Source organism: Stegodyphus dumicola, chromosome 2 (genome assembly GCF_044657685.1).
Source record: "Stegodyphus dumicola isolate Sdum_Otavi_A_Nest chromosome 2, ASM4465768v1".
Lineage (NCBI taxonomy): Eukaryota > Metazoa > Arthropoda > Arachnida > Araneae > Eresidae > Stegodyphus > Stegodyphus dumicola.
Window position 1 is genome coordinate 171,952,691 of NC_140769.1, and position 25,092 is coordinate 171,977,782.

Genomic DNA, 25,092 nt, shown 5'->3' on the forward strand with positions numbered 1-25,092 from the left:
ACTCTCCCTGTAAATTGTAAATTCCCTCACTATTTAAAACTCAAACTAAACTTCAGTCTGGTGATGGCAGACCGAAAAAACAGAAAGTGATAAAAAAAAACTAACACTGAAATAATATGTATGCTAAAATAAACCTTACAAACCGCTCTTTGTTTTATTAATATAAACACGCCAAATGAAAGAATATTGAATTTTAATTTGCAAACCAACCATTTACTTTCAAAAGTACAAAAATATATCAGTTGCTCCTTTCATTTATTAAACTTTTCTGACATTAATTACTGTGTAACATTTGTTTCCTTCAATACTTTAAAAACAACAGCATAAAGGAGTGAGAATTAAAAATCAGTTCCTTTTTTCTAAATCTAGGAAGGAAATAACCCTTTGGAAAACCAGTAGAAAACACAGAAATTTACAAAAAAAGCATAAGTTTTGACTCACTAAAAGCTAAACTATGACGAATTCTATTTTCCTGCAAATAACATCTTCCTTAGAGTATGTTAACTAGAGAGAAAAAAAAAGTATTAACAGTTTTCAGTCTTATCGTTTATTTTGACGTGTGAAATGTTAACAGAGGACAATTTTCGATTGATATGCGATACATTACTATTTACATTTTCTTCTGGCATTTATCGTGCTCAATCTCTGTAAAAGAGAGAAAAAAACATATATACAGTTTTTGTGCTAAAGAAAAGGAACTTATTGTTTTGGGGAGAAAATTGGGAATGTTTGCAAAAACCTACCACGAAAAGTAAGATAATACAAGCCGAGGGGAAAAACAACAATGCCGGAACAATCACTTCACGGAAATTATCTTTAGAGGAAACGTATGCGAAATAAAAGAAGAAAGTGTCAAGATGTTATTCTTTGATTAAGACAAAGCTTTCAAGGAACAATTGCATATTTTTTTAAACATTATTCAAACACTATTCTTTAGGAAAATGATTGATTACGAAGAAAAAAATAAAGCGTCATTTCCTTCAATAAGGGTTTTCCTCAAAAGCATGATTTATAAATTATTTAACTGACATTATGAAAGAAGAAATAATAAACTTCTTTTACAAACTTTTCATTAATTATTTTTATTAAAAGATAATTCCTATGGCACTTTTAATTATTCGTTCACGCTATTAAGACTATATTTTCATGCATTAATTACAGATAATGATTATCAAATTTTCTCTAGTTATAAAATTTCACTGAATATTGATTCGCATGATGAACATTAAAAACATATTCTTAAATTATATAATTTTTATTTAATTTGCTTTGATACCATGTTTCTGACTAAATTATACAGTCATTAGGTTTTCCCGAAGCAGGAGAGTTGTAAAATGTGCAGTAATCTCGCTGGGACTCAAATCCTGGACCTCTCGAATATGCGTCACGTATATTTCCAATTACACCAAGAAAACATACGGAAAGGAGGAAGAAAATACCTTATATACTCCCCCTTTTATAGGGCGACTAGAAATTAGGGAACCCAATCGCCAAACCTGGCGGTGACGAATTATTGTCCACCATCTTTTAGTTCGGGCGCCACTTGTACAGTCATTAGGTATTTTTTCTAGAAGCAGGAGATGTGAAAAATGTGGAAAGCCCTCGCCGGAACTCGCCCTAGCATTCTTGCCTTCAAAACCTGGGATTCTCGAATCTGCATCGAGTATGCTTCCAATGATGGCGTGCAGAAAGAAGGGAGAAAATAACCTTATAAAATAAGTTCTAAAAATTGTGGGCTAGAAATATTTTAAACAGCTTTTTAAGAAGCCATTTGATATAACAATGACAGGATTTTGAAATTCAAATTGGAGCTTATTGGCAACAGCTTCCCTCTAAAAGCTTTATTAAGCGGAATTACAGGCATTGCAGATAAAAACACAATCTCTCCATTTCCATATTGAAATTTTCTGAGACGCTTCAATCAACATAAAGTGAAAAGTCCAGGAGTCAACACCAATCTCTTAGCTTCTTTGTTACTTAGCTGCTAGTTAGTATTTCCTTTGTCTGTGTAAGCAAAATTAGGATTTTTCCCTAATTTAATTCTTACTCTGAACTCATACAAAGGCAAATAACAATAAATAACAAAAGATTTTGGTAAGTAGTAAACATATAAATTTTGAAAATCCATAAATTTTGAAAATCCATACTGCTGTTTACAGTTTGAAAAGCATTGTTTTCTATGTTAGAGAGCACAAATTACTTTTTCCAGCTTGAAAAATATTTTTAATAACAGACAATGTCCAACATGAAACATTCTCGCTGAAAAAAGCCATAAATACGTTAAACTCTAATTATGTAGGCTTATATGCATGTACTTAGACAAACCTAAGTCATTCTGCATTTCTGTAACAAAGATCGAAGCCCATAAAGGCAATAATTTGATAACTCCAATATCTTTGAGCCTTCCAGTATAATAAATTAATTTCCACACTTTTGAACTGTTGTTTCGGAAAACTGCGAACGGAAGAGGCAAGTGAAAATAAGTGCTTTCACTAGAGAAAATAAAAGCTTTCAAGAGATTAGGTTAGCCTAAACTTAAAACTTTATTAACTATAATCGGCAAAATACTTAAATTTGTTCACATAAAAAAGAAGCAAAATATTGAAGAAAAATGTATTTATATTATAGTGTTTTAGTTTTTATATGATTTAACAGATAATAATAAAGCTTTAAGAGGTTTTTAAATAGAAAAATTCATTCTGAATGCTTAGTAATCTTCATTCCAAAATATTAGTTTTTTACCATCAGCTATAGAGTTGTAAAAATTATTGAAGCGAAATGAAAAAAATGAAGAAAAACAAATTTATGTAAACACGCTTTAGCTTTTACACAACAAAGAAATCTTTATGCAAAATGCAGAAGAATTATGAATGTTATTCTTCTTCAATCGTTACAAAATAATTGCAGCGAGATATCCTCCTTATTAAAAACATATAAAAGATATGATAATTTTCATATTTTTAATGTTTAAAATTTACTCGTTTTTGCAAGTCTAGGTATTATAGGCCGATAATTTGGCTATAAAAAATATTTGCATATAAGCCAAATCGCTTCCTATTCAAATTAAGTTCAAGTTTAGATTGAACATAATACAGAAGGAACACTAAAAGATCTTTTAAATAATAAAAATAAACAATTAAATAGTTATGATACATCACAATAAGAGGTTCGCAACGGATTAAATGACATTCATATTGAAATAGATGATATACGTCAGTGTTCCATACTGTTCAGAGCGAGTTTATCTTTCTTAAAATCCAGATGCTTTTAAGTTGCTTTTCTGATAAAATAGTATTTTAATAGGACATTATGTAAAAGAATAAATCAAATGAAAGGGATGAATAGGAAACTGATTACAATTGCTGCAATTTCTAAGCTATTTTGCACCTGAATTACTTTAGTAGGAGATAATAAAAAAGAAAAACCATTTAAAATGTAAATGATTAAATAACGCTTTATTGTTATTTTAGTTTTACATTTATTAGATGAAAGCTGATTTTTAAGAATTTGTTAGAAAAAAAAATCAAAAATAAATATTTCTTACAGATATTTCGAAGCAAAGGACAAAACTACTTTTTTTTTCTAAATTCCATCTCGAGTTAAAAAAAACCATAAATAAAATCAAGCATTGTTGAAAGTTTGCAAGTAATACCACGTCTTTCAGACTCAAGGTTATAAATATCATTAAATCTTTTTCTCATTGCACACACAACCTATCCACCCAAAGCCACCTAAGCACTTGAAAAGATGTCTTAATATTTTTTCTTCTTCCCTATTTAAATACTTTTAAGATAAAAGCCGTCATCTGCTTCGATTTGATAAACTCCAACCAAAAGTTTTTCTAGAATAGTAGATTATGAATTAATGAAAAAAATTTAAATAGAAATCTAACTCATTGCCTTTTTTTATTTTCAGCTTCTGTATCATAAAGCTGTAACTACCAGAAATACACTTCATGAGCAAACAATGAATTGTTTTTAAAAAATGATAATTGAAGCATTTACTCATATGCAGCATCTTAAGCTGGTTCACAGAAATTGTTACATACACATAACTACATTATTTGATCTTAAACTGATATTAAACGCCATAATCTGAACTTGAGGCTCAAAACTGAAATCAGAAATCTGCAATCGATGGAAGAACACTATTATGTAATGCTAAACAAAGAATTAACAATATTCTTTGAAATCAAAGCAAAAACCTGAATCAGATTATTCCACTGTTTCTAAGCATTCTTATAAAATAATTAGGTTTGATTTTTAAAATTTATAGGAATAAATTCTTAGATTATTAACATAATTTAACTTTCACGTTAATGCAGACAAGGAAAGATTTAAATTAAAATGAAGCAGAGCCAAATTTAGACTTGGTAAGGCCCTAAGCTATCTGAGACATGGGGCCCTTTATAAGTCTGTTATAATATATTTTAATACTATTTATACTATATGTTAATTTTTTTGGGTGCCCCCAAAAATGTAAGGGCCCTAAGCTATAGCTTATGTAGTTTTTACATAAATCCGGCCCTAAAATGAAATATTTTGTAACGGAGCCTTATACTACATTCATTTATTTTACAACTGAAAAATTTTCACGGATGTGTCAGAATATATTAAAATCAAAATTTTTCATAAACATGCTACAGAATATAAGCGGTAAGTAAAACTTGTATAACCCTCTTTGGTGCGCGTTGTTTGTTTCAACTTCCAGTTAATCTTTCAACAGAAAAATAACGCTTTGTAATATTATCCTTGATGATATCTGAGCCCGGTTTCAGCCTTCCCCTAATCATCCCTCAGTCATACGAGCCCGTACAGGTTAGGAATATTTATTTTCCTTCATCTTTTAATCATACGTGAAACTTAATGACTTCATACATCAGGGCATATAGTCAGAAGAGCTTTGCAAATTTCTCGTAGAAACTTTGAAATTCAGTTTTTACTTATCCCCCATCCATTTTTTCCATTTTTTTTTTAATGTGTGCATTGCGTGCGTGAATTACATTACAAGATTTTTAACGTCACCTGTTTAGCACATATGTAAATGTTTTAATTTTAGTTACTTGTCAAATCACTTTGGTCGGATGAATCTCAAACAATATACGATAACTTTAATAAACAAATCTTCCTCTAAGCAATCCTTTATAACTGTTAAATAAAATGTAATTTACATAAGGAAAATTTTTAAAGATGTGTTACATAATTTGTACTCTATTTATATACAGAACACTAACTGAAATCTATTCAATTAATTAAGTATACTTCTTGGATTAAATTTCAAGCTCTTAAATTAAATTACAGATTTTAATCTTATTCCTGTTTTTATTCTGACTTAGTTATAGTTAAACTTAATGTAATATCTAAGTATAAAAGACAGCTGAAATTATGATCGAAATGTAAGAGGAAATTTAGTGTTTCTTAGAATGATATCTACCTCATCGACTAAGATAGTTTACCATTTTAGATACAAAATTACATTTTATTCTAAATTTACCCAGAAATTCATTCGCTGTTTTTGGTTGCGCACTTTTATATTAGCAGTCAAAAGTATTTGAATTTGAGAATTTCAGTGCTGCTTTTATTCTGACTCATTTGCCTGTCCAAATTAATCTAATTTGAAATTCTAAGTACTTAACACTGATATTCTACCCGAAATTTGGAAGAAAGTTTTATTCTCTCTTAGATAAATATTTATATTTTTTTTAAATCTGTAATTTGGTTATATTCAAAATTACGTTTTGCTCTATGCAAATGTTGAAGCTCTGTAGTTCATTCATGCCTCTGATTTAAATAAACGCATATTAGAAATCAAAAATCTGACGCAAATTCTCTTCTATTGTTTTCGTTACATAAATTTGTTCTTAAATTTATAATTCTCAAGCATGCTTTATCTTTACATATTCACAGAAAAGTTTATTTTAATCAGCAGGTTCAACTATTATATTACTCCTTTATATGTAAATTAAAATTAATAGTAATGAAAACGTTTAAATTACTTGAAAGACTTTCCTTTTTATCTTTCATCTTTTACACCAATACGGGTACTCGTACTGTCAAGTTACCCGCATTTTTCTAATATGCATATGAGAAACTACTTAGTTATATGCTATTACATTGAAATAGAATAAACAGATATTTTTTCTTAAGTATTTTTTCATTAATCGTGGAAACTATTGTATTTGATTGATTACAGAATGGATTTAGTTACAAGAAATTTTTAAATCCAGCTAATTGCAATACTAATTATTAAGCAAATTATTAAAATTTCTTAGACAGTGGATTGCTGAAAAATCCATACTTTAAAATAAAATTAATTAATAATTAACTATGTAATACATTCATTACTTTCAGAAATATGCATGAAAGTCACATATTGATTTAATTTAACAAAATTAACTGTTTATGAAACATACTAAGTCAGAAACTGGCAGACATTACAGCTAGTAGACATTACTACTACTAATGATTTATATATAATGAAAAAATATTTTATATTAATATTAAGGTAACATTATTATCATCATCAGTATTTAAAAAATGAAGGAAGTTAATATAATGATGTGTACGAAAAACGTAACGAAATGGCCTTAAATGAAAAATTACACAGTAATAAATTTCATTGGTACTTTTGATATGCAAAATAGAAATGCGCTATTGCCGACACCTCAGCGAATTCCTACTAGGGACAATAAATTCCAGGTAAAATTTTTTATTTTAAAATAGTTGCTTTTTGGTAAAAACTTGTTTAAAAATCTATTTAATGCTGGTAACTGTTGTAATTATTTTTTTAATGCACTGAATTATTTTATTAGAAAACTCAAATTTTTTACTTTTCAAATACTTAATTTTTAAATATCTGATACGTCATTTGTTTTTTAATTACTGTGATCATTTATTTATCTTCTTGAAAGTCTCCTGATTAAATCATCAAAAATGCTAAGTTATGTAATCCGAAACTTATGTAAATATGTATTCGTAATTTCTCATTACGAATACATTATTTACATAAGTTTCTGTCACAGATTATACTTATTGCATAACTAGTAAAATGAATGTGGTAGTGATACCGTCTGCAGAAAGGTCCCTAAAATTAATTAGACTTGTAAACAACTGCAAACACTTCCGTACCGCCGATTCTGAAACACAAGTATGCAAAACTTTACTCTTTCATATATATATATAACGATATATTTTATCTCGGCTGATTAAAGTTGTACAAAGATAAGGAAAATGGTCGAAATGGCTTCCTGCAAATTTTTGGAAGCCAGAGGTATAGTTCGACCGCCTCATGTGCGACCATAAGCGCAAACACGCATGCGCCATTCGGACCAAATTATTCTCAAAATAGGGTGGAATGATGGAGACTTTCTTTCTCTCTAGAATATAAAACTCTCTCTTTCAGGAGGAGAGAAGTCTTTCACGTGACCTTTCACGTCGCAGCAAGTAAAAACGCCCCTTTGGGACGAGTCTATGTATTTTGGGAGAATGCCAACCAAGGTTGTGTTTGAGACGGTCGATCTCAATTCTCGAAACTCAACTTCCCGCCGGCCCACCAGCGGCCGAGCGGTAAAAACGCTGAACTCTGGTAGTTCGATCCGATGTTCGAATCCCGAGAAAGGGCTGGCTGCTTGGGCGTTTTCGTGGTTTTTCCCATGTGTAACGCGTATACGAGTCAGTTTCCCTTAGAAAGTCCTCCACGAAGGCATCCCTTCCTTTAGGCAGATAGCCCTCGTGTGCTTTGCCGTAAATGAATAATCCAATCCAATCCAACTTCCCGCAGTTGCGCAGATAATATCCCAAATAAACGAACAGACGCGCAAAGATTTTAATAGTACAGTTCTATATAAAAGAGTATACTGGTATGTTCTTTAAAATATAAAAAAGGCACCTGTTTTTTTTTTTTTGATGTGATTATCTGTCGATGCCTGAAATAAATATATGTCAACAAGTTTAGTCGATTTTTGTGCCAAATTTAGATTATCGTCTTTTTCTACAAGACAAACAATAACAGAACTTTAGACTGTTATCTGTTACGAGTGATATCGCTTCAAGTGAAAAAAGTAATATCTGTTTAATTAAGAAATTGTGTACCTGACCGAAACTTAACAAATTATTAATTCAGCTGTAACGTTCGTGTATTGTAATAAACCGAAACAGTATGATCCATGTAAATATTAACGACAGTTTAATAATTCAGAAAGAGAGGGAGAAAAAGAAAGAAAGCGTCTGATAATCAGCTTCTCTTTTGCATCTGTTCACCAGTTCTCATGTACATTTAAACAAACTTAGATTATATCTTTCAGTAAGTTCGCAAAATGTGTCAGGTCCTTTTCCAATCGGTTAGTTTAGTTATGACGTCACATATTTTCAATGTTTACATACAAAATCTCGACCATTTCTACGTTATAATTACATTACGTTATTATTAACTTATAAAAAGGTGAAATAGAAGGATAGCACTTATTTAACCCTTGGTAAATCACTGGTGCAACTACCAACTAACTATGTTACAATTATAAATAAAAAATAAATCTGAAATCATTCGGGTTTTATATCACGCCTTACCCGAATTTTTTAACATTTGTGTGCTACATTTACATACATTTGTGTGTTACATTACCCGAATTTTTTAACATTTGTGTGTTATTTTTAACATTTGTGTTTTTTTAACATTTTGTGTGTTACCTTTCTTTATTTAATATCATGTCCTTCGTACTCAAACCATAAAATTCAATTCAACAGTAATACCCCCCCCCAAAAAAAAAATTAAAAAGAGCATCTATTTAGAATTTTCGATATACAGTCTCGTGCGCTGGAGATAATAGTTTTTTTTTCTCCTTCGTATAGTGTTGCCACTGTTCGCTTTTAAATCGTTGAGTTCGTTAATCAAAAATTCGTTAAAGTGTTACAAAATATGAAATAGATAATAAAACAAATTCCAAATTCGGCTTCCAGATGCCCTTATTCGAGTGGAGGACTACGTTATTCAGAATCTGATGTCTCTAGGTATCGTTGTCGTCCACAGTGCGAGAAACGTACAAACATTCATGCAGATTCTTCATTATTTAGGTTCTTTAAATATAATCTAATATTTGGTGGCAACAATTTGAAAAATGAAACGCCGTTTATAATGAACCAACACAAAACGTTAAAATCAAATTAATAGCCCTTCTGGGAAAATTGGCCCTTTGGGCTAAAAAATGTATCCTTTTTATATATACTTAAAACGAGTAAATAATAAAATCTAAATTACTTTCCATCAGTTTAAAAAGAAACATTACTGATTTTTCCTAAAAAATAGGATTTCAAAGAAACATTTTGGGTTATAGAAAAGCTGCTTGGAATTTTAAAGACGAATGCACATATTCAAGAAATTTTCTTACATTCTTAATTTTTAAAAAGTAAAATGAAAAAAATCTGGAAAGTTTCAGATTTTAACGGTCGCACAAAAGGGTTTGTTACGTTCTCCCTGACTAGTTCATCGCTAATTATATATCTCTTATTTTAATGCATCTTTATTTAAATCAACACATTAAAAAGTAAAAAAAAAATATTAAAAACTGTGTTTATTACTTTTGAATCGTTTGAATTTTTATTACTCAATGACCTTTCAATTAAATTTGAAACTATTTTAGACTTTTCTGAATTTCAACACACTGGCGCCAACACTAAATCCCCTTTCCAGCACTTTAATGTTTAAACTACAGAGAAGATATTTCTTAGCTCAATCACTAATTAAATGCCTGAAATTACTTTTTAATTAACAAAGAGTTCACTTATAATGCATACAATAAATTAAATTAAAATGATGAAGCGATTTTTTTAATGTGCAGGCATCTTTAACAAGTCACTAATTTTCCAGAACACTTCAAGTGAGATGACTACTTAACAGATAAAATCGTGTGCTTGACACCTGATTTATTTTATGGATGAAATACAGTTTCTGAAAATTCTTACCGGCAAATAAATTGTCAGGTGTGGTAATCCAGTGAGACAAGTAACAAGAGGAATAAGTCTTCAGCATAGATATACAACAATGTTAAGTAAACAAAAACTCACGTTGTCGCGTTCCTGACGCTGCTGCAAACGCTGTTCCGTAAGACACTGCTTCTCCAATGACCGGATCCAGATGTTGTGCCAGCTTCGTTCCAAGTGTACCGCGGCCCGACGCAGGCGTTTCGATTCGGCGACAGTGGCGCCCTCCAAAGACTCACATTGTCGAACCATAGAAGTGAGCTCCTTGCCGCGATCTTCGATCTCCCGCTGGAGAATCTGCAAAGAAAAGGAAGTGAGTTTTTGTCATTATAAACATGTAAGAAAAACAAATGTATAATTCACGTACAACAGGATTCTCCTAAATTTTCAGAAATCCCTTTGCATCAGTTTGTTAATCAGATTTAAGTTATTTTTTCAGTAACAACATTTTTTATTTGCACACCAGGCAGCGTAAAGAACTTTTCTCACAGTAATCGGTTATTTACTGATTTTTTTTCACAATGGGCTTTATTTTAACTTTAAAAAAATCTGTAGTGTGATTATCAATAAAAGTAGCATAATATCGTTTAAACAAAACCATTTTCCATCAATGACGAAACTGCATACCAAGATGATAGAAATAACATTCCAAATACAATTTCTATTTCATTTATTTTAAAATCCATGACAACACAATTCGCAGTTTTAAGAAATTATACAGGCATCTTTCCTAACATTACTAAAAGTAACACAGAAATAATAATAATGATAATAGTGACAAACTGCAATTTGAAAATTTCAAGTTACAGTTACCATTACAGTTTCAATTATGGAGTTGTAAAAAAAAATATTTTAAAAGTTAAAACAATAAGATTTAAAAGAAATTCCAGTCTGATATCCGTATTTCAGACTTCAATTGAACATCTGAAACAATTTTAAGCGCTTATAGGTCTACTAGATTAAGAATTAGATGCCTCAGAAATAGAAATACGCAATATAAAGTATAAAATATTGTCTTGCATTTTAAATGAGGTGATGATCAAAATGCAAAGCCAAGTAGTAGGAAACCAATAAAATGGATTAGATTAGGTTAGCAGAATGTGGCAAAGCACATGAAGGCCATTTACCTAAAGCAAGGATGGACAAACTACGGTCCGCGGGCCAACTGCGGCCCGCCAGAAGGTTCTACCCGGCCCGCGGATAGAATTTTAATTTGTCCGAGGCAAATTAAAAGAAATATATATTTATATATTATATATCCGTCTCTTTTTCTGCTTTGTTTAAATATTATTTTTTCCTTCTTTTTTTCCAAAGAACTGATGATCTTTTTACTTTCTCTATTTTTGTTCTACAAAATTGACGGAAATAGCGAGCACAGACAGAATTCAATCGGTAAAGTGTTAAAAGCGGAAGTTCTTTGTTAGTTATAGCTGTAGATAACCAACAAGCGTTATCTCTTTCTCGGGAAGCAAACATATGGGAATCGAATATAGGTGAATTAGACCTTTTAGAAAAAACTTAACTTAAAACTTAATCTGTTTGCTGGGCAGCTAGCTAAGAACGACGTATCTCATTTTCCGAGGCTAAATTCAATACCCTCAGTAAACGAACAGAAGCTTAAGAATTATGAAGATGGCTTGAAAATACTTCATTTTGAATTCGAAGAAGATTTCAAGATTTCAGTGCCATTCAAACAGAATTGGATATTTTTACTATGCCTTTCAACGTGAATTGTGAAGTAGTGAGTTCAGATTTGCAGTTTGAATTAACTGAGTTGCAATCTAACAATCATCTCAAGCAGTAATTTCTAAATATGCCAAAATTAGAGTTTTACAAGTCATTATCGAAATTCAGTTTCCTAAATTTAATATCTCACGCCTAGAAAAGCAGTGCTATGTTTAACTTCATCTTATATATGTGAGGAAATGCTTTCAACTTCGAACCTTAGAAAGAATTATTTCAGAAGTAGACTGACAGATGAACATTTAGCCTCGTTCCTTAGAATCAGTACATCTCCCTTCGAACCCCAATGTAAGGAATTTATATAAAGATGAAATCGCAGTTTCATTCATGTCATTAACATATTTAAATTGTAATACTTGTATATTGTTTTTAAAATTTTAGAAAAATTTATCTTGGCCCGGCAAACTTTTTTTTTTATTTCGATTTTGGCCCCGTGACCGAAAACGTTTGCCCATCTCTGACCTAAGGGAATGGATACTTTCATGAAGAATTTTCTGAGAAAAACTGGCTCGTATCCACTTCAGAAAAACCACTGAAAATACTGATGCAATCTGCCTGTTCGCCGAGGTTCGATCCCGAGATAGGCTATGGTTACTATTTTGCTTCCAAAATAGTAACCAAGAAGAAAATTAATGAAATTAATGAAAGAAATATTAATGGAATTCATTATCTCATTTTATGCAGCTAATACTTGCCCTTATGATCTAATGGCCTTTAAAAGACTGAATACTGCAAAACAGCGAATTTTCATCTCACTTCTACCGTCGTCACGTAGCTTACTGCAAAAGCAATTTTATTAATTATTAAGTTTATTTATTTATAATTATTATATAATTAAGTTTATTTATTTATTAATGCTTGGATTTTGGCACTTAAGACATCAGTCATCTTGGCTCGTAATACTTCTGGCCCACCAGCGGCCGGACGAAAGAGTCGCTGAACACTCGTAGTTCGGACCGAGGTTCAGCTTCCGAGAACGAGCTCGCTGCATAGGCGTTTTCTCCATGTATACGAACCAGTTTCTCTTAGAAAGTTCTACACGAAGACATCCCACCCCTTAGGCAAGTAGCCCTCGAGTGCTTTGCCACAATGAAACCAAACCAAAACAAACCTAATACTTCTGGGTTGCAGAATTAAAATCATTAAACGCAGAACACGCGTTTAAATATTCTCTGTTCACGGATTGTTTCAAATCACAATACCTGAGATTCTGAGATTAGAGAGTGTGATATAAAACGAATTAAAGTTAATACAATTATGTCCAGTTAAAAGACTGAAAGATACTACTGCTGTGAAACCAGGAGCGAGAACGGCTCTAGGCACTTTGCCCTCCAGTGCAATCTCTGCTGCCCAGTAATCTCCCTAAATAAAAAAAATTGCATAGCTTTTAAATTCTACCGCCCAATGCCATTGTACGGATTGAAACAGCTCTGGCACCGGCGCCGACCAGGAGTCTTTCCAGGTATAGTTCAGGATAGCATGTCCAGAAATCATTGCCAAGCATTTCTCCTAGTTTTTACGCACAAATTTGTGTCATGAATCTTGCTGAATTCCATATTTACGAATACTTAGCAGAATGAAAAATCATTAAATTTATCGGTTTCTGGAAGACAGTTATTCCTTTCTTTACCATAAAAACCTGCATTTTCATTTCTCTTACTTCACAACAAACCAGCATCTACTATAATGCTAAACATCCGATAAGAGAATACAGTACATGTGTAACTATTCTTAACGTCATCCTCAAACATCAGATTTGGCACCTGGGAAAGGAGGAAGCTCCATTAACATGTACAGGGATGAATAGTATCAGAAATAATGAATATAACTTCAGATCTTGAACTTTTTATGAATTCATTGTTAAAAATTCTGCAGAGTATATCAATTCTGATTAGGCGATTAAAATTGACAAATTTATCTCTACTAAAAATTTTTAATTCTTTAAAAATTAATAAAATAAAATCTATTCATAAATCTATAAATTTTAATACAAAATTATAACAGATATAAACAAACATACGGAACGCATTTTCTTTGAAAGTATATTTAGGTGCAATTTGCATCAAATGAAAATAATGCGCGTGTTGCAATCTAAATATGCTGTACGCAGTTTAAAGAGATAAAAGATAACAAATATTTCTAATTCAAAAAAACATAAAAAATAACAGTTCTTTCTCTTCTTTCCCAAGCACTTTTCGAGGAAATATTTGTGTGTTAGGAATTAAATGTACAGGAAATAACAGATCACTGGTATCACATAACCAAAACACCGTAAACAATATTCTTCATGATTTATCAGGAAGTCAGATAGTTTGAATAATTTTTATGGCAAAATATTATGTTACGGTTATTTTTATTACTTATTAGTAGTTAATCCGAGGTGCTCTGTTTCACTAAATTACATTTGTCAATAAACGAAAATTTATCATTATTTTATCAGGAAAAATTATCATGTATGATATAAGCTTACAAAAGAAAAATTATCATCTATTATTTCTTAGAATAATATCTTTTCATAAATAGTTTCACAATCTTTTTACTTTGCTTTCCTTGAAAATTTCAGTTCATAAGGGCGCAATAAAGAAAGGGAGCAGTAAAAGAAGAGAAATAAAATTCCAAAACAGAATACTACCTTTTCTTATTTTATACTAGCAACTACGCGGCCTTTAGTTAACCTGAATGTTATAGTTGTAGAATTATCAACAATTTAAAAGTTGTTTAAGTGAAGCTAGGCCTAATTTTTTGGGTATAGCAGTCCTACTTGTTTACATTTGAAACTTAGCAGAATAGTGGATTTGTTGCCAATCTAGAGAAACTAAGCTTCGCAAGAACAAAGTAACGTCTTGCTTTATTATTGGAATTAAATTATGCTTAATCCATTCTGGAATAATCATTTAAGTTATTAAATTATCCTATATATTGACTCAGCATAGTGTCCAGAACAAATTAACTTTTTGCCGAGTGAGACCAAAAGTTAACTTTCAGGTTTGTTTACGCACCGAAAAATCTGCCTTCTTGTCCGCTGGCCGAATTGCTTGTTTTTGCGTAGGAACTGTGATTTTAATTGTAAAAAAAATTCTTTTAATTCTTTTAACTGTATTTGGTGTTTTCTGTTTTTCTATATCTTTCAATTTTTAATACAGATATTTTGAGTTGTTATGTATTTTTACCTTGTCAAAAAGTGAGAATTGAATTAATTGAATAAGAAATATATCTCTAAGGAAATACTAGGAAATAAGTTTAAATGAAATGCAGGAAAAAAATGCATGCGTATAGCTTAATATTCCGTACTAGGGAGTCATGTGCTGTGCACATCATATTCTTTTTATATTGTACATACTTATGAAAATAATTTCATTTTCTAACTCTACATGCAAAACTATAATCGATCTACAACTATTTCATAAAAAAATTTAAAATACTGTGCAAACAACTAAATATTTCCTTTACTCTCCATATTAAATTCTAAATTTCATAAAAATATCTTAAACATGAATATTTTTTTTAAATTTTGCTTTACGAATAATTTCTCTTTTACACATCAGCGTGTTTTATATGTCAGTCTTTTTTTGAATGTCTTTTATATTCTTGTTCCATTTTTATTTTAATTAGTCTCGATAATGATGTACTATCGAAATTTGATTATAACATCTCACTCTAATTTAAATATACTTTCCCGATTTGATTATTCCTTAGAATGTACATCTTGATATAAATACAAAATAATTCGCAGACGGAGTTATTCTTAGCTTTTATTACATTCCAAATAAAATAGCTTTATGGTAATGATCATCTAAAAGCCATAATAACAAGAGAGTTGAGTTAGAGAAGTTATAGTTAGAAAATGACATAAGTCACATGCTTTCTTCTAAACTTCCTTTTAAAATACTGGAATGGTTTTAAAACATTTATAAATACTCTCATTCTAAAGAAAATTCAAAAGAACGGTTTTTCAATTTTCAGATTTGTAGAGGGAAATGTTGCTTGAATTTGGTTTTTTAAAAACGTGAGTGTTACATAATATTTTAGAGGAATTGATTTAAATTATCTCCTGGTCTTAAAATAAACTTTTTGGGAGGAACGAGAATATTTACTGAGAAGAATAAGAATCATTATGATTATTTCTAACCCGTTTTGTTTTAGAATGAAAAAGAATGATTATGGAATCTTCATGATCATTCTTTACTTTCTTACAAACCTCAATTTACATAAAATTCTATATAGATAAGTATTTACCAATGGTTTTAATTCACTTTGGAATTTCTTAAAAAAAAAACAATCTGAAAAGCTTATAAAATAACATTAAAAAAAACATGGAAAAAAACCGAAATATATGACTATCTCTCTCTAACACTGTATACACTTCATATATTTTGAAACTGGACTAAAATAAGCTCTTGAGTAAAAAAAAAAAAAAAAACGGTATGCCGTTTATATTGCGTTGGGTCTTTAACCCTATCATTCACTGTAAGATATTTGGCATTGAATTACTTTTATAAAAATGATGTTTTTTAAAAGCATTCTCTAAATTGTATTTTACTTATTTTTCATAACAATGTCATGCTGAATCATGGAAGAGAAATAACTACTATTGCCATTTCTAACGTCAAATGATAATTTCGAAGAATCATTTGAGACGGTTTCTAAAACAAAGTATTTTTATTTGGTTTATTTGAATGAAAATTACGAAACGTCCCTTTATGAGATGTTCAGTATAGCAATTGTAAATGTTTTTAATATTTTTGTCACATATTCATATTTCTAGACTATTGAAATAAAATTTTCAATTCCGCCGGATGCTTCAGTTGAACTTGTAAGGTACTTTATTTTTTATAAAGCATGTCGCTTTCTTTTACATCCGAAATTATGTATTATTGCATATCGACCGACTGCCTAATGTGAAAGCGAATGACCAGAGACAGTTTCCTTTTAGCGTAATAAGAAATTTTTATTGATAAAGTAAAAAAAAAAAACTATTTTAAATAACTTTTATATTTTACGTACTAAATATTTATCAAAGCATAAATAATATTCAAAAGGAAAAAAATTTAAATATACATATTTATTTTCTGTCTGAAATCTAAAATTTCGTACCTGCAAGATATTTTTGTTGGTGACATTGCATTTCATATATATAGGTAGCTAATTATCACATTTTCAGACTGATACTTATTTGAAATAATTCTAACATGTTTAATTCCTCATTAAATAACTTACTTTAATTTAAACTAAAAATAAACAAATAAATAAAACTTTTTTTTTTAGTTTAAACTTAAAGTTTTCAGAGAAATTTTCCAAGCTGGACAAAACTTGAGAATAAATAATGATATCTTTTTATTTACTAAATTTTTCTTCGAAGCATAACTAACAATACATATCTTTGTGTGTAAATAATTATAATTTCCTTGTTTCTTACTACATGTAGACACTTGATGACGTTTTGATTCTGATAAAATTTGTAGCCTTAAACAGAAATTCCTAGAAATTATCTTCATCACTGATTGTAGAAGCTCATTGGGCAATGAGGTTCTTTTTCTGTGAACTTTTAACTGTGAAAAAAAAGCTGTTCACAAATAAATATATTTCCAAACAAAGCGATTATTCTCAGCCCAATAATTTGTTACAGAGCGCGCTAATATTTTGACGTGTACGAATGAAAGTTAATAAAATCTATATTTTCAAATCTATGCATAAGATTTATATCAATTTTAAATTATTCAGCTCCATTAATAGATTTTCTAGTGCTTTTTTATATTTAGTTTTAGTTCGTGCATTTAATAGAAATGAAAATAATATAAACTCCAGCCCACCAGCGGCCGAGCGGTAAAGTCGCTGAACGCTGTTAGTTCGGTCCGAGGTTCAAATCTGGCGAACGAGCTGGCTGCATGGGCGTTTTCGTGGTTTTTTCCATGTGTAACGTGTATATGAGCCAGTTTTCCTTAGAAAATCCTGCATGAAGACATCTCTTCCTTTTGGCAGACAGTCCTCGAAGCTTCGCCATAATCACATAAACCAAACACAGATTCGAACTTCAAATAACTAAAACCTTGAAATCTTTGCAACACCGTATTGGCAACAAATGCATTATTGAAATGTATTCGAAGGCCATAAACATTGTTTTGGATGCCGCATGCGGCGCGCAAGTCACCAGTTTCAGACCTCTGTTTTATTGTGTTCATTACATACAAGGTAAAAATTTGTCTCCTAATAAGAAAAAAAATTTTTGCCAGTCGACGAAGCATAAGATTTTTCATTTAATTTCTAAATTATGAAAGAAACTTGTTCACTAGCGTAACAAAGCGAGTCATTAAAAAACAATCTATACATCTTTATAACATTTTTACAAAAGTGTTATTAACATTTATATCATTAAAATAATTTAAAAAGAAATTCATAACGCAACTTATGATACAACTCAATGTCCATTTCCTAACTATCTACTTCCTGTGAATGTGTACCTCAAAAGTGAAATGCAATGGTGATGATGAAACTGTCAATTATTTTACCCAAGTTTGTCTACAGTTCTCGTTTCTTAAATTGTATTCAAACGGTGATGTGCTTATTAATAATGTTTTGATATTTTCTATCTGTACTTTTCAAAGTTCAAAAAAGAATGCAAAACGTAATGATTTGGTTCTGTTGGAAGACATGGAGGTACATATATATATAAGATAAAAAATAAGTGAATTAAAATTATAATTTAAACTAACGGTAACCCTTTAATTCTCTCTCTCTCTCTCTGTTTTACAAATGGTAATAATTTCTCAGAATTGAGTTATTTCTAGATCATTCTATTTTGCATGGCCCACGCAGCGCTTAAGACGTAATAAATGGGAACTGAAACTTTTTAACTCAAACCAAAATCTTCCTCTCCGTGTGCTTCCATATTGCATAACTAAGGACTTCAGCTTCGCTGTCTACTGTGCTAGAATGTAATTTTACCATCCTCGCTTCCTATCGCTATAATATCAAAAAATTAAATAAATATTTTTGAATAGGTTCGACTAGAGGGCCAAGTGAATTGTGGCCACAAATGTCAACTGGAATATAAAAATGGAATTAAAACTGCCTCGACTGCCAAGTTTCTTAGATATTACCAAGTAAACATATAAGTATACTACGCAATCAGAATTCTTCCTCTTCAATATGGATCTACGTATGCATCAACAATACTCCGTCTTTCCCTTACTATTATTTCATATATATATATATATATATATATATGTCATAATAAGAGCAAAGGAAATGACGCACCACTGTAGATGCGTGATTAGATCCATATTAAAGAAGAATTTTGATTGCGTAGTATTTAAAGAACTTGGCAGTCGAGGCAGTTTTAATTCCATTTTTATTTCCAATTGATATTTGTGGCCACAATCACTTGGCACTCTAGTCGTGCCTTTCCACAGAAGATTTACATTTTTGATATTGTTGGGATAGAAAGCAAGCCAGCGAAATTACATCTTAGCACAGTAGAGAGCAAAAGCTGAAGTGCGTAGTTATGAAAGATGGAAGCACGCGAAGAAAAAAGTTTTGGTTTACAATTCGGTGATTGGTTGTCAAGAGGCATCTGGTATTAACGGTTACGTAAGATCGCATGATTAATTTGAATGACGCAATGCAGATAAGTTATTACGATTTTAGAATAGAGAGGAAAAATTAATGTTTATAGTTATATTATAATTCTGATTCATACATTTTTATCTTACATATATATATATATTCGTTTAACAAGAGTAGTGCAATATTTGTATTACTTTCCAATTATTTATGTTTCATCCCAGTTTATATAATTTGGAATATTTACAATTCCTATTCAGTGTACACATTATAAGTATGCTGAGTAAGTATTTCTTCTTAAAGGTTCAGTTTTTTAAATTCACCGATTTTTAGATAAGATTTAAATGAGATCATTTTTTATATGTGTCATTTCTACTGTTTCTTAAAGTTCTATTAATACCGAAAACAATTTTTGAATGGTAGCTAACTTTTCTTTTTAGTCGCTTCTCGTGTCATAAAGATTATTCTGACAGCTAAAAAAATTATTTTCTTACTTTTCAGAGCATTTAACTAATTCAAATAACTTTATTTTATTTTAATTTTTTTATTTGCGAAATGTCTAGCTGCAGTAAGATAACTTCCCCGCAAAGCGGGTTTAAGGTTGCCCGAAAGTGGCAAAGAAAGGCAGGGTTGTCAGATTTGGCGTGAAATCGCCTATTTTGAGATATCCCTTAGACAAAATTGGCGATATGCCATAGACGGAGCGAGAACATTTTAGAACGAATTCTTACCGTTTTCCCGAGAATGTTCTCGAAGACAGGGTTTGACCTGCTTTCGAGAAATTCTAAAACATAATATACCCTGCTTGTACGTGGAGTATCTGGAGTGTATCTAGTAGTATGTTGAGTTCAGTAGTAGTGTCTTGAGTTGAGACATTAACTCGAGAGCGAACGACCGAGTCAGGAGCTGTACTTTAGTGCTTTGTTGTGAAGCTGTCTTTACCGATATAGCCTGAAGGCTATGTTGCTGATTGTTTTAGGGTTTTTACCGTAGTTTTTCAACGACTGCAAACGTGTCTTTCTAACTCTCCTGTGTAATACTGGCAAATAAACTGTGTTTTGATTCTTCATCAAGTGTTGTCATCAATCACTCCAAATCCACGAACCCGTAGAACGCAACAATATATTTTAATTTTATACTATTCAATTCAAATATATACCAAAACAAAAAAGAAAAAAAAAAAAAGGTTGCTTCTAATTGTAGGAAGATTATTACTTATTTCACAGCTTAGCAGAAAAATAGAACATTACTTTTCTTTCAAGGTCTCCCATTTAATATTAAATTCGATTTGTTTAAGTTTCTATTCAATTTGGAAACCTATTTTCATCGTCAACTAAAACTATGGAGCAGTTAAAATGAAGATTTAAATCTTTGGTTTAAAATTCTGTTACATTTAAGATCTGCATGCTAAAAATCATATTTTTCAAATACTGTTGTAGGGATTTATATATATTTTCACTAACAAGTTAAACTTTCCTATAAGCCTTCATTCCCCTAATTGTCAATGCCAGAATATTCAAATTTGGTAGCGCGCGTGAAGTAATGCAAATTCTACATTGAGGAGAAAAGGTTTAAATTAGAGTTCTAGAAGGGAAAGTTAGAGAGTGAGGGCAAGGGCTGTACCTTTGTGGCGTGAGCTTCTAATTCTTTATCTATTGCTGATTAGCGTGACGTAACAGCTATTACTTGGCTGCTACTAGATTTCCTCGCGGTTTTAGGTAAAAAGATTATCTCAGCCCTGTAGAGTTAATATTTTCGAATTTTTAGTTTAGTTCTTGTTATTTGAGTTACCGTCCAGGTGAAGCGTATTTTGTTAGCGTCAAGTCGACTTATTGTGAGTTTTAAAGGGTTTTAAAAGAGGGTTCTTTTTACATTTCTCCTGTGTAATTCCTACACGTACTTCAGCTGTCACATAAGAAGATAAACAAGTAGATATTACACAGTCAAAATTCGATACATCCCAGATTAACAATCCCAGATTCTATTAACATATCATTTGGTAGACTATTTTTCGCCTTTTACTCTTAAGAAAAGTTGCCTGAGAAAATTCAACGCTAAATAAACGGAAAGCCTATATCAGATTTTGAAAACACTTTTCTAGAATATTGTACTATGTATTGTATTGAAAAAACGACAGAGAAATCAAGTTAAATAAATTCTTCTACAAACCTAGTTTTTTGATTGATTCGTACATTTCACATTGCTAGGACACAAGTTTACGTCAGCTTTCAGGTGTTGTACTGGACATTGATACTAAGTTAGATTACAACTCTTAAAAAAGAACTTGAAATTTTATATACTGTGTCAGAAACAGATAAAACATCAAATTTTGAGGACATAAATAAAAAACCCATCACATTATGTTATTTAGATAACAATCTGGAGATGAAACTTTTTATTATAAAATTTTTCGAAGACTCAATTCAGCCTTGTAAGCCTAGCAGTATTAATCAACGTTTGATTCCGCTTGATAAAAATCCGTAAAAAACTCTGTCAAATTGAAAAGTGAAAAAAAAACAAAATTCAAAATGTCCTAAATAGTATTATTACTCGGAAATAATCCTCATCTTTTTATCCGATATATTTTAGTGCCAAAAAAAGCATTCTTTCTGGAATTTCTATTTTTGTTTTATTGTGTAACTGTAGTGTCGTATTTGAAACACTTACACTTCAGAGTTCATTGTCAGTGTGTAGTGCACTATAGCGAGAAATTCATCATTTGTTAACAATAGGTCATGCACCAATGACTACTCGACAGAAATATGTTGGCGAAAATAATTGATTATGGAAGTTACTGAAAGATAATTTTAACAATCATAATCGTACCCTCATAGATATCTATGAGTAAAGGGAAAGAAGAAATACGAGGTGTTAAAGAACTCTTTCATATGAGTGAAAACTAAATAAAAGCCATCACACAGAATAGTTCTTTGTAGCATGGATGTGTACGTACATATGAATGGACAATTGAATGTACACGTATTTATTTTTCGGGAATAGGCAGCGCGTTTGCTCAACTCCATTTAGCAAAAAACATACTGTGAAAATTGTCTGAGTAAACATAGTTATTTGATACAATACCTAAACTTCTGCCATGGCTATAAGAAGCAACAGAGCATTTCACAGCATAATGTTTTCGGTTTTATCATAAGGAAAACAAAACTGTGAGATCATGCTGACGCAAATTAATTTTTCGCTGTTTAAAAATTCAAGAATAAAAATTTTATGCATGATAATACTCAAATGCAACTACGCACTTGGGAGTACTACTAACGATAGCTTTTAAATCAAGCCTGCTGAAGAAAAATCAAGCGAAATTTAATGTGATCATTCTTCTACATGGTACTTCCATTATAATTTTGTTATACCCACAATATAAGTTTTATATTGGCCCCGCATGACTTTATTCTTATTAAGCACATATGAACGAGAATGTTATGAGAGTTAAAATATAATAATTTTTTTCATTTCAGTGCTTTTTACTGAAACCATCAAATCAAAAACATGTTTTATTTGACTTTTTCAATTTATTAATTGCGGTAAAATAAAGATAACACGTATCCGCCTTCGAATATAACAAAATTATTACTTCAAATCTGTTTAGCAAAGAAGTATGTTTCAGCCATCTTTTTTCGAGGTCTTTTGATTTAACCGATGGTATAAGATTGCTTTAAATTTATTTAAATTATGTTTGATTTATAATTAATATCTCATCAACCCGTAAATTCATGGATCTGTTCATATGGAAAGGACTAAATATTTGAGCTTGAAAAATAAATTGGTCATTATTAGCAACAACAGAAAAAAAAACCAATAACAAAAAAAGAAAAATATCGAGTGATTTTTGAAAAATTTTCAAAATTTGGTAAATTGCATTAAATTTTCTTAAGTGATCTCACATGGAAGATAATTTTTTATGCATCAAACGTTGCAAAGATTCAAAATTTTGAGAAAGTTTGAACATAGCACCAGGATCTATGAGAAAAATTTAACACTAAACAGAAATAGCTATCTTAAAATTTGAAAACACAGGATTTATAGGATACGTTTGTGTGCAAAATTTTAATAAAATTAGTTCAGTAAGAGAAGGTTAGAGTCGAAATTTGTTCACTAAGGGTTAGAATCGAATTCAAAATTTGATCCAACACAACAAGCGACTACAGAAACCAAGCTAAACACAGCTAAATAATGAGAATGTAAGAAATATATATTTTCTTAGTTAACAGGAAAAATAAGCTTTGAGCATGATTATCGCTTAATCGTCAAAATTCAATGCACTGAAAACCTGTTCATTCATCAACGTATAAATAAATATATTAGTTCAAAACTAAACGTTATTAGAATTTGACTTCGATTTCATGTCTCGAGTTTGCAAAGTATCGCATTCTTAATTTTTAATTAGAGTAAAAATATTTCAGAATTTTGCGTTTTTAGAGGATTAGTGATATAATAAGACTATAAAAGTACATTAACATTTCCGTTATACTTAATGATTAATAAAAGTTTATCTGAATAATATCTCAAAATATAATGCACAAGCAGAAGTACACAACACAAACTTCCAAATACAACATGGTATGCCTATTCAATCGTATAACTGTTTAAAAATTGATTTAGTTTAACAAAGTCAAGAATGTTAAATAAAAATTCTGCTATTTTTTGTGATGCATAGCAGTGTGTTTTAAAACTTTCTTTAATTCTTTAAATATAAAGAATATAAAGGGAAGATTAAGTTTTTGGTATAGTTTTGACCACAGAAAATTCTATCTGTAATCATTGTTTTGAATTCTAAGGCGCAAAAATTATTGATGCATAGATTCGTCACCTGTCGCGAACATTTAATCGACAAGATAACTAGCCAACAGCTTTTAGCTGACAAGATATTTAGCCGACATATATATTTAACCTATAATACATTTAATTTACCACACGTTTAACCGACAAATATATTTAGACGATATCATGCGAAACTGTTTTATTAGAAATTGTCCACCCACCAAAGGAGTTACTTCATGACGAGCAGGTTTATCGGACAAATCCCATAATTTCGTCTTTTTCATTTTTATTTAATTCTATATAAAGCATAAATAGTTTTTGACAGCTTTTACAAGTAATAAAACATGTTAAAATAAATGTAATATACGATATGGCATATAAATAACCAAATAAACTTAAACGAAATGTGGCCGACATGTACATTTGCTGATATACATTTAGGTACGTTTTGGCTATACATACACGCCATTTCGCGCATAAGTATAACAAATATTTTAATATGATTGTTATACCAGCCGTTGCATGTTGCGTCAGACGCATTCAAACGCTTAAAATAGTTTCGTATGTACATGTTGACGAGAGACATATCGGGTAAATGAACTTGGTACTTAAACCGACGTGTTAGCAATGAGCTGTCGACTAGGTGTCATACACCCACGCATTAATGATATTTTTCGAAGCAATACTAGCCATAATTTTTTATCTTTTACATTAACCGTGTACTTTAAATACCATTTAGCCCATTTAAGTTCAAATCAGCTAACAGCTTTTACATATTCTTCAAATATACATAACAATAGGTTTTACAAATCCCAAATATTTCTCTTCTGTCTCCCTTGTGCCATAATTTTCATTTTTTAACTTTTATCCTTCTCATACGCAAAAGGATTAAAACAATATTATTTTTCGTGAACATGCAGCTAAAATTAGAAACACAAAGCTCTACTGTGCATATTTTTTAACTTTTAAAATAATATGCAGCGAACTGAAAAGCAAACAAACGCATCATTATAATATTTGACAGTATAACTGAATTTCC

The 25,092-nt window shown here is 30.6% G+C and overlaps 1 protein-coding gene and 1 long non-coding RNA gene across 2 annotated transcripts in view; one reads left to right on the forward strand and one right to left on the reverse strand.

Moving 5' to 3' along the window:
* LOC118181803 (uncharacterized) overlaps nt 1-10,094 on the reverse strand; it is a 193,358-nt gene extending 183,264 nt beyond the window's left edge. The window contains exon 1 of the mRNA XM_035351008.2: nt 9,957-10,094. The gene's annotated coding sequence lies outside the window, so the exon portion shown is untranslated. The remainder of the gene's footprint in view (nt 1-9,956) is intronic.
* The window catches only part of LOC118181804 (uncharacterized), a 111,116-nt gene that overhangs the window by 41,781 nt on the left and 44,243 nt on the right, over nt 1-25,092 (forward strand). The window lies entirely within an intron of this gene.